This window comes from Pimephales promelas, chromosome 16 (genome assembly GCF_988280905.1).
Source record: "Pimephales promelas chromosome 16, fPimPro1.hap1.1, whole genome shotgun sequence".
Classification (NCBI taxonomy): Eukaryota; Metazoa; Chordata; class Actinopteri; order Cypriniformes; family Leuciscidae; genus Pimephales; species Pimephales promelas.
Window position 1 is genome coordinate 12,456,511 of NC_142784.1, and position 11,041 is coordinate 12,467,551.

At 41.1% G+C, this 11,041-nt stretch overlaps 1 pseudogene; it reads left to right on the top strand.

Moving 5' to 3' along the window:
- The first annotated feature begins 384 nt into the window (after positions 1-384).
- On the top strand, positions 385-10,314 carry LOC148973318 (uncharacterized; annotated as a pseudogene).
- Positions 10,315-11,041: the final 727 nt, after the last annotated feature.

Below are 11,041 nucleotides of genomic sequence, written 5' to 3' on the forward strand. Positions count from 1 at the left end.
ATGTCTCGGAGGAGCTTCGGAAGCATAAAAGGGGAAGCAATGACAGTGAAGGATGAGAAAGGACCAGGCCTGTACATTTATGTTTTGTTCATCTGTGTGGCAGTTGTCCGTGAGGGGCTGGTGCTTGACTTTCATTTTGTTTATTTCAAAGTCTTTAAATGTTCACCGGATCCCGGTTTCTCCAAATAATGCTGCCTGGCATTGTTATTTAGTCTCTCCTGATAGAGCCCCTTTCCTTTTGCTTCCTCCTCCTCCATTGATTCCCAAGAAACTGTGCTGTATCGCCAAAATGCAAACAAATATCGAGGCGCTCTCGCTCTGTCGCTATTTCTCTCCATCTCACTGTTGAAGTAACCATGGCAATGGATAGCCTATACTTCCATAATGGCGGCGCAGCCCCAGCATGCAACCCAGCGTGACTTCAACTTCCGTTCTGAGTCTTTCGTTTATCCCATGACATATCCCCATACACTGAGCTATGCAGTCTGCAGTACCGGATTCAGAATTGATTAGTTCGTTTCGAGTATCAACTTCGGGTTCAAATCATTCATTGATCTCGTGACAGCCCCACATAGGCTGAAGCTATGCAGACGGTAGCGGATACAGAATTGATTAGTTCATCTTTTGAGTCTTCGGGTTTGAGTCATTCGTTCATCACATGACATCCCCATTGGCTGAAGCTCTGCAGTCATTACCTGGAAACAGAATGGATGAGTTCATCTCTCGGGTTCGAGTCATTCAGTTTTGTGTCACGTAACTGGATGTTGTTATAAGTGTCACAGTCATCGTCTGCACCATTCTGTCTTTGTCTTCACTACACTTCCTGGAATCCTTCTTTTCTCCAAACCTCAACTCACTCCCTCAACCTGTTCTTTGTCATCATAATCCGTGTCACCTGTCCTCACCTCATTTTTGTTCATTGGTATCTGTATTTAGTTTCCTTCTGTTCAGTTAGTCTTTGTCAGTTCTTGTTTGTTACCTTGGTGTGTTTATCCTGTGCATGTCTGCCTGCCTATACCTGTTTGTTGATTTGTTTATAAGTAAAGTTTATTGAATATCTGGACTCTTGTCTTCATCTACCTTCACCACACCCGTGACAATAAGGCTATTTCTCTTTATCAAAGGGATTTATACCATCATAGATAGTTTTAAAGCATTACCAAAACTCTTTAGTACCACATTCATATGGAAATCCTAAATCCTAAAAATTATAAATTGAAAGAAATAAAAAAAGCTATAATACGAGATCAAAAAACACAGCATGTAACTATTAAAAAATCTGACTACTTGCTTCTTTATAGGAAAGTTTGGGAATTATTAACTAATTTATATGTCCAGCGCTGTCACGTCATGTCACAAAAGAACGAAAGACTCGAGAGGTGAACTAATTATTTCTCTTTCCAGTACTGACAGCTCAGCCTCTATGGGACTGACAGAAAGAACGAGAAGAGATGAACTAATCATTTTTGTTTCCAGTACAGAACCTATAGGATGCTGTGCATGTACAGTCAACACAAAATTAACAAATCACTCTCTGAAACAACTCTGTTGTCCCGAGTCACAGTAAATATTCTTTCAAAATGATCGAATCATTCATGACTGACCCATCACTAGCTTATAACAGATGACAAAAACAAGACTTCATCCAAAACTAGTATCTAGTAGTTACTAGTAAGTTCAACAGATATTCTGTACCACATAAAGCATCTCAACTGGAAAAAGACAAAACAAAATCGCTGAGCCGCTGAAGCTCTCTCAATCCCCCTCCCGCAGCTTCCTAAAACATTTTGGTAGACAAATGGCTTAAGAGGTGGTTATACAGATTTTTTTTGCAGGTGGCAGGTCAATGAAAGTTAAACTTCTTTTAACCTGAGCGCTTTGTTTTAGATTACCAAAGATTCTGCAAAGTATGTGAGACGCGAGCGCAATAACATGCGTTTAGATTGAAAGACAATGTAAAAGTATCACAGTGGAATTTTAAAACTTGTGTGAATGGCACTTGTTATTTGTAAATGACACGCCGCAACAGCTAGAAGCTGTCTACACTAGACACGACAAAGTGACCATTACGAATACATTTGTCCTTCGTGTCTGAGTGCGAGTGCTTGGAGTAGCTACATCAGAAAGGGAACAGGGAATCCATTAACTGTCAGGGATTTGTTGTGTAACATCCAGTGTAGACAAAACAACTGATAATAATGTGTTATATTGTCTTTTGTCACGTTGTATCCCATGTAGACATGGTGTTAGTGTCCACACCATGTTATATTTATAAGCAAGGCCGGCAAACTATAGGCCGGCAAACCAACGATGCATCGTACTATGGTAGTGAATCAGCGAACTACGTCGTTGTACGGGAAACGCACCCCTGATCAGTGCAGCCAAGCCCAGCCCAGATCAGTGCAGCCAAGCCCAGCCCAGTTTAAACAATATCAATATCCTTGGGTTATTTGTGAAAGATTACAAATTATGCACAGCCTGCAAGGAGACAAGGCGGCTATTTACAACACAGAAGGGTGTTCAGATGGCAGAGGAATGGATTAGTGGTGGTGTGGGAGGATCTAATATTTGGGCTATGCGCAAGAAGATCTATAAACATAGAGACAGTTTAGCCCATCAAAAGGCTTTAGGTATAGAGAAACGGAGAGAGAAAGAAGTCCTTCCAAACATGGCTGCAACAGTTCACTGCACTGCTTCATCACTGCTTCTCTATTTGAAGAAACTGCCAATGCTTTAAAAACTGCTTATTTTATAGTGAAGGAGCAGCTGGCATTTACAAAAATGAGCTGCGTGGTTTCTTTCTTTGAAAATCACTCACCTTTCAGCACAATTCGCCGTTTTGAAACCAATCGTGTATACTTTATACTATATGAAACCATACTATAGTATAATGTGAGATAGAAATGTATATTTAAGTCATTAAATTCAAGTTGACGTAAGCTTTTCCCTCCATTCCGGCTGTTAGTCATTCTCCATATGCCGGTGTTCAAACAGCGCGTCGCGTTCGGTTACGACAGTCAACACGATGAATCTCTTTCCAAGATGATTAAATGGTAATATTATTATAATTGATGGGTAGATAGATAAAGTCTATGGTTTCATAAAATGACTATCTTGCTAGTCTTTTATTGCTGTAACTTAATCACTTTCTACTGAGTCTGAGTGTCTGTTAGATCACAACACTAGAGTCAGCGCACTATAATTGTTCTTCACGCGCACAGTAGCCTAACTGAAATTTAAACCTGTTAAAAGAAAAGGCTGAATAAACTATTGCATAGATAGTGTATAATACACTATGCTTCGATATGTCTTTCTCTTTCCTTGGGGCTTTTAACTTTTCAATGCGGCGGACTCGAAGAGCTTTACAACAATACAAAGAGCAATGTGTAACATTTTACCAAATTTAGTGCTACATTTCTAGTCTTATTTGTTCCCCACTAAGGAATGATTTTTTTTTTTTTTTTTTTCACAAAATGTTCAGATTTTATACAATTATTGTGCACTTGTGATTTTTCTAGGTTAAGTTTTGCTGAGTTATCCACTAATCAAGTTTACAACAGCATTTTTGTCATAGGTTATGGTCATATATATATATATATATATATTATTTGCTGTTTTTCTTTATAATGAAGTTGTCTGTATGAAGTAGATTGTTTAACACACAAAATAGTGATTATCAGATCACTGAGGCCTCACCCTGCTCGCCACAACCCTGATTTAAGGTTTTATTTAGTTATAATAAACAAAACAAATTGAATATAATTTTTATCCGATTAATCGAAAAAATAATCGTCCGATTAATCGATTATCAAAATAATCGTTAGTTGCAGCCCTAGATGGCAAAACTGGATCAGCATTGTGACGGATGGGGCAGCAGTAATGACAGGAAAAGACAGTGGCCTCATTGTAAGGTTAAAGAAAGATTTACCTTCACTTAAGAGTGTGCACTGCCTTTGTAACGAGCCCCACGTGCTGGGACCCCACTCTGCGTTGTGTGTTGATGGACTCAATAAAGAAGCTTCAACCATCTTGGTGTTTAGCACGATCTTTATTTTCTGCACAAAAGAGAAATGATGTTAACATGTATTACGTGGCTCTCATCAGCTAATAACTTAGCACCTGTTGGCAAATGAAATAAAGCCACGCTAATATTATCTTCAACACTCAACAGTCACAAATATACATTTGTATAACGTTAATCCCACATTGCAAAGTATGTTTAACAAACCAAGAAACAGATTACAGGCAAAACATATAAAATATCAGTAATACCGTTTGATGGCTCGTCGAGCCACGAGACAACCTCCTCTCGGCTCAGCAGGAAGTGAAAAAACTAAGCGAGACAAGCGGAGCGCGCGCCAGAAGTAGTATGTACTCTTAAAGCAACAGTGCACTTTAAACAAATGTACAACAAATCTTGGAAATCATATACATCTCAACTCAGAAAACAATATTCCATATTCCACAATAATACAAAAGAAACAAGATTACATTTAAATTCAACAACAACAAAAAAGGAGGATCTTGAGTGAAAATAACAACTAAAATAACCTTGTTACACCTTGCACATAAACTAGAGCTGGAAGTTAACGATTCCCTAAAATGTGTGACAGGATGTAACCACTTTGAACATTTTATATCAAAGTTGTACACAATGCATCACCAATCTACCAAGAATGCACGGCTCCTGTCTGAAGCTCCCTCTGCGGTCCATATGAGCCTGCTAAAAATATTTACCATCCGCTGGGTTGCCAGCAGTTACAGCACAGTGCAGGCAGTCTGGAAGGATTTCCCAGCTCTTGCACAGCAGATGAGACCAGCATCCGAAAGATCACACATACATTGACTGAGCAAAAGAGGTACACTGGGATGCTGAACAGACTGACCAGCACAGGATTTGTTACTGACCTAGCCACTATGAGAGATGTGCTTCAGGAACTTAAAAGCCTTTCACTGAAACTGCAAGTGAGTACCTGTGGATGCCATGAAGACACATGGGGGTATGTCAGTGAGAGAAGGAAAAGAATCTTTGATGGAGAGAACCTTTGAGGGAGTTGCCTTGAAGGAAAGCACAGAGAAGTTTCACGATTCCAATTACGCTGCTGACGTGTTATCTTGTGCGCCCGATTAGGACGATTAGGACATCCGCGACATGTACACTTTCAAACCATTTTTTAAAAATATTGCAATACCAAAATACAAACAATGTAGAAAAGCTTGTATACAGTGCGCGTCTCCATCAGATTGTAAACGAAGCTCGGGCGCACAAGTTAACACGTCAGCAGCGTCATTGGAATCGTGAACAAGCAATAACAACAGAACCGGAAGAGAATACAATGCTGAATAAAGTCGTTGTTTTTGCTATGTTTGGACCAAAAACCCTAAAACTAACCCACTCATGTCACATGGACTACTTTGATGATGTCTTTATTGCCTTTATGGACATGGAAAGTATAAGGTACATACATTTTCAATGGAGGAACAGAAACCTCTCGGACTAAATCTAAAATATCTTAAACTGTGTTCCGAAGATGAACGGAGGTCTTACGGGCTTGGAACGACATGAGGGTGAGTCATTAATGACATAATTTTCATTTTTGGGTGAACTAACCCTATAACTATCATAACTGGAGACTTCCTCTATATTTCAATCATAGCATTGAAATTCCCATGATCTGTCTGGCTATGCAGGCTCTTAGTTCCCTCATCAAAGCTAAACAAGATGTTTCAGTTTTTGTCATAAATCTACTCTTTTCAGATATCATACAGATCGTTTGCATCACTACTAAGCTTCAACTTCTATTGGTTGAACAGTGGGCCTTATATTGTGGGCTGGGTTCACAGGTTTGTAGTATCTACATGCTTATCATGACATGCATAGCCATAGAAAGATACGTTCTGATTGCTCATCCCATTTGGCACAGGTCTCATCGCCCAGTCACAAAGAAATTACCCGATGACGTTACGTACAGGTAGGCACGCCCTCGCGTGATGATGATTGGTCGATTGATAAGCTTAAATCTGATCCATAAAATCCTTCTGGATCCCTCACACCCAGACACTTCGCCTTTTAACTTTTGCCAGGCGCAACCGAGGAGCTGAGCAGGGGTCACTCCTGGTCACTCCAGGCCCGAAGGGCGTGGTGAGGACCATGTGAAGCTGATTAGTAGGGAAGTCGCCCTTCCAAACATCAGATGTACTGTGGTGCATTACCTCGTTTACGGGAATGAGGGCGGACAACCTGGATGTTTGTGTTGATTGAGCTGGAGCGGACAAGGAGTGCCAGAAAGGAAGCACTAGGTAGTAGATGCAGAGCGGAAAACCTCGGAACAATCAGTGAGGGGAAAATATTACCTGGGGAAACTCCCACCGCTTGCGTGTGAGGGTTTAGCTACCTCACGTAATGGGGTGGATCAGTCTGCCGGGCCTTTTACCCCCTCAACCCGAAAGATGGGCCTTCTGGAAACAGCAGAGCTTTCCAGAATCAGGGTAAGGCTGGGGGGGAAGTGTACTATCTAGTGCCTATCCTCCCAGTACCAAAAGCACTAGGGACAGTGGGTGGGTAATGTCGGGGCAGGGCAGCTCCCTCTCTGCGGCTCCGGTGTGGTGTAGAACGGTGGAGTTACCCCTCATATGATAAGTTCAGGCCAGTCAGGGCGTCATCACGTTGCAGGTGAAGGTAAGTGTCGACCGGGTCATCTCTTCAGGGTTCGAAGTCTCTGCTGTATTTCTTTTGTCGTTACAGATGCGGACCAGGGCCGAAGCAGGTGCAATTGATGGCAAAAGAAAGGTAAAGTTCTGTACTGCAGCTTTGACAAATTAGTGGTTTGGTTCCAAATGCACATGGCCACAGCTCTCATCTGCTATTAACATGATAAAAGCTTTGGTAACATTAGTTTTTACTGAACACACCCAACCTTAGATGATGTGAAAAACCTTCCCACATTTCCTGTGTCAGTTCAGTGTTATTATAAAACAAGGGTTTCAGTCAGCAGTAGAGCACAATTACCAAGACCTGGATGACTGAAGGTAGGATTGTGTTTCTTTGTACAGCTGAATAGTCTATGCATGATCTGACATTACGAGCAAATATGCCCATAATTTATCCTCTTTATATTGTAATTTGCAATATGTGATGTGTATTTTCTCATACTGCTGTCACGTTATGTTTTTTTTTTTCTTGAAGTGCTACCGATCACACTAGATTACAATTTAATGAGTTCATCTTTACTTTATTTTCAGTTGAAGTTAAGGCATGAAAAGGGCTTGATCAACTGCAATAACACAAAAAGCACGACCATAAATCAGGTATGTGGAATTTGCTGATTATAATGTCTCATTTTAATTTATTGAGTCTATGACATGTAATTAATGTATATTAGATTAAAATCATGTTGTTTTTCAAAGGTCTGGCAACTATTGGTGAGGACGATTCCAAGAGTGAGGAGGAAAACATCTTGATTAAACTTGCAGGTCCTACATTTTTTTTTTTTTAGATGTCAGAAGTGATGGAAACCTCCAAGCCTCCATTAATGACATCTGAAAGCAATCTTTACAATAGCAGTGCTGGTCCAAAAGCGAATGCTAATAATCCAATCTTAAACAACACTGATGGCATTATAGCTATCAAAACTGATGATATTGTCTACATATCGCTCATCTCCTGCACTGAAATTCCCATGATCTGTTTTCAAAGCTGTTTATTTTCTCATCAAATCTAATCAAGCTACTCCAGTTTTCCTCATAAATCTGCTCATTTCAGATCTAATACGTATTGTTAGCACGCTACTCTGAGCCATTAGCTTCAACCGGATAATGTTTTACACCTCATTGATCGGAATGCATTGGAGTGGTTTCACAGGTGCGCATTTAATGACATGCATAGCCGTCGAGAGATACGTTTAGATCGCTCATCCAGTCTCATCCCAAAAAGTCATATAACTGACGTCTTGGGGCGTATTTTGACCATACGTCAATATCCGCCTTTTTAGGGCCCCCTTAAACGTCGGTAGATGGCGATCCAGGGCCGTCATACAACTGACGCTTTACCTTTAACGTCAGTTAGGTGACGGGTTAGGTTTAGGTCTGGGGTAGAGTTAGGATCCCATAACCTCATCTACCGACGTTTAAGGGGGCCCTAAAAAGGCGAATATTGACGTATGGTCAAAAGACGTCCCAAAACGTCAGTTATATGACGTCTTGGGATGAGACTGGGTTGGTTTGGCACAGGTCTCATCACTCAGTCAAATGCCTTGTTTATATTTCTCTGATTGGTTTGCTTTTGTCGATTATTGTTTTTCTAACAATCGATGTAAAGTCAGACCTATTACATTGTATGGCCTTCATCCCCTATCCAGTGATCATTTTATGTTTTGTAGGTGCATGCAGGTCCCTCTCTCGCTCAATGTCTCTCACTCCTCTAAAGAAGCAGATGGTTCTGGCTCCTCTGTTCTTTGTGGTGATCAGTTACAACTTTCTATACCTACCTACCAGTTAATATTCTAGGTATTCTGTTTACAGAATTTAGTCATTCACAAAAACATGGTCGTCTAGCTATCAACCGTTATCTGTTAAACCCGCTTGTGGTCTGCTGTATGTGTTCATGAGGAGTGATGCTGACAACATCATCAGGATGCCTCACTGCTGCACCAGACTGAAGAGAGTTCAGAGGGAAACGGGACACACTGCATCTACTGATGTACAGCATTCTCAAGTGTGAGATACTCACACCAAACAGCTGATGTCAGTAATTCATTTATGAATGTGCAGTGAGTTATTGTTAATAATGTTATAGTTCTACCAGAAAGACTCAGGAAGTAAAATTACTTAATTCAATTCAGTTGAATTAAGCAAGCAAGTATTGTGTTAAAAAGTCATGCACTTACTGTGTTAAGTGTTACTGTGCAGGATATCTATGAATAACTTTAAAATCTTTTTTGTTCGGTGTCTGTCTTATTCGGATTCACTATGGTAAGCCCGTCAAAAGTGCTAATTTAGACTGTGACAACATCACAATAAATCCAACAGACTGTACAGCCTTCATTCATGAAACCCTTCACAGACACGAAAGAGTTTGCTAGTATTCAAGCACTAGATTACCAAGACTTTACTATCTTTTTTTAAAGCATCATTACTTGAGTTACTTGTATCTCATTCACTCTGATTAGTGTTAGTTGTATAAAACAAAATCCCAGCTCTTAGCATAAGTGTTTCACACACTTAAATGGACTCTCTCCTTGACCTCTAAATTAACCGATGTGGTCTTTGGGGGTGTTACTATCATTAGGCTTAAATGTTAAATAATGAATCAGCGCACACTGACAATCTGACAGGCAAAACACACCAAAGCATTTAATGAACCATTACGATAATACACACCTGACATGCTGCTTTGAGACACGCTTTAATATTCCATGTGCATGTGTATGAAAGAGACAGGTTGTGCCTCAATTATAAATGCGAACATGATTAATTAAGCAACTTTGGGGGGAGAGGAAGAAGAAGCCGAGAGAAGACAGGCATCTTTGGTCTCTTTTTCTCTGTTTCCCTTTAAAGTGATGAGTCTGATGTATTATCATGGTTTTCTGACACCAGCAGGTCTCTCGGGCTTTCGGTGAGAATAATATGATCTGGGAATGCACAAATACACACAAACACATTAAAGGTATGGACGTCTACACACCAGTTTATCAGATGAAAGTGTGAATCCATTTATTTCAAAGGGAACAGTGTGCAATGCAAAGACTTAAAGCAAAAACAAAAGCATTTGAGAAAGGGATGACCTGGTGAAAATTGCAGCAAGAAAGATCTTAAAGGGGTCCTATAATATTTTTGTTTTGAAACACACGAGTGAAATCAGTCCAATGGTGCGACGAAACGTCACAGGCGGGTGACATCATCAACCAGGAAACTATAAATTTTATCTTTCTCGCTTTTCCCCTGATTGCTTTGCTCCCAGGGATTCTGGAGAGAGTTCATGGTGTACATGGTGTGTGGCTTTTGGGGGTAGTCCCCTCCGGAGAGGAGTGGTCAGCCCATTCCTCTTCCAACCCTGCCACCTCGTGTGCTTCAAGACGCAGCGGTCTCCCACGAGCATGTATCTCAGAAACCGACCGGAAACGTAGCGGTTCTGGGATATTTGCCCCTTCAAAGGAGGGTCTCAGAGCCAAAAACTTGCTCATAGATGCTGGTCTTTCAACCGAGGTTGTGGAGACCATTCTTAACTCCAGAGCCTTCCTCCCCAAGGAAACTTTATGCCTTGAAGAGGAAGGTGTTCAATTCTTGGTGCAGTGGTTGTCAGCTGGACCCAGTTAACTCTCCTGTTGGTACAGTTCCTGCAAGAGTGGTTTACTGCAGGGTTATCCCTTTCCATGTTAAAAGTCTATGTGGCGACCATACCTGCTTACCATGTTCCTTTGGGTGGGATGTCTTTAGGGAGAAACTCTTTGGTAACACATTTCCTCCATGGCACTTTGAGGCTGAGGCCTGCAGTACTCACTAGGGTACCAGCATGGGATTTGGCCATGGTGCTCCAAGGCCTATCCCTGGGTCCCTTTGAGCTTATTGGGGAGGTTCCAGTCAAGTTTCTGACTCTCAAGACTATGTTTCTCCTTGGTATTTCTTCTCTTAAAAGGATCAGAGATTTACAAGCTTTGTCAGTTTCCCCTTCATGCTTGGATTTTGCGCTCCGCATGGTAAAGGTACTTCTTCACCCTAGACCGGGGTGCATTCCTAAAGTTTCCACTAATGTGGCTAGATCTATTGTTCTGCAAGCCTTGTGTCCTCCTCCATTCAAGGATGCCAACCAGGAAATAATCTGCTTTGTCCAGTTAGGGCATTGGATGCATACACCCACAGAGCTGCCCTGTGACCTGTTTGTATGTTTTGGACCCCCTAATAGGGTCACCAGCATCTAAGCAGAGAATGAAAAAATGGATAGTCAAGGCTATTTCTCTTGGCCTATTTGACTAGGAGTATGGCTGCCTCTATAGTGTCATGAGTTTCACTTCAGGCTGGTCCACACTGCACATGTTCGTGAGGT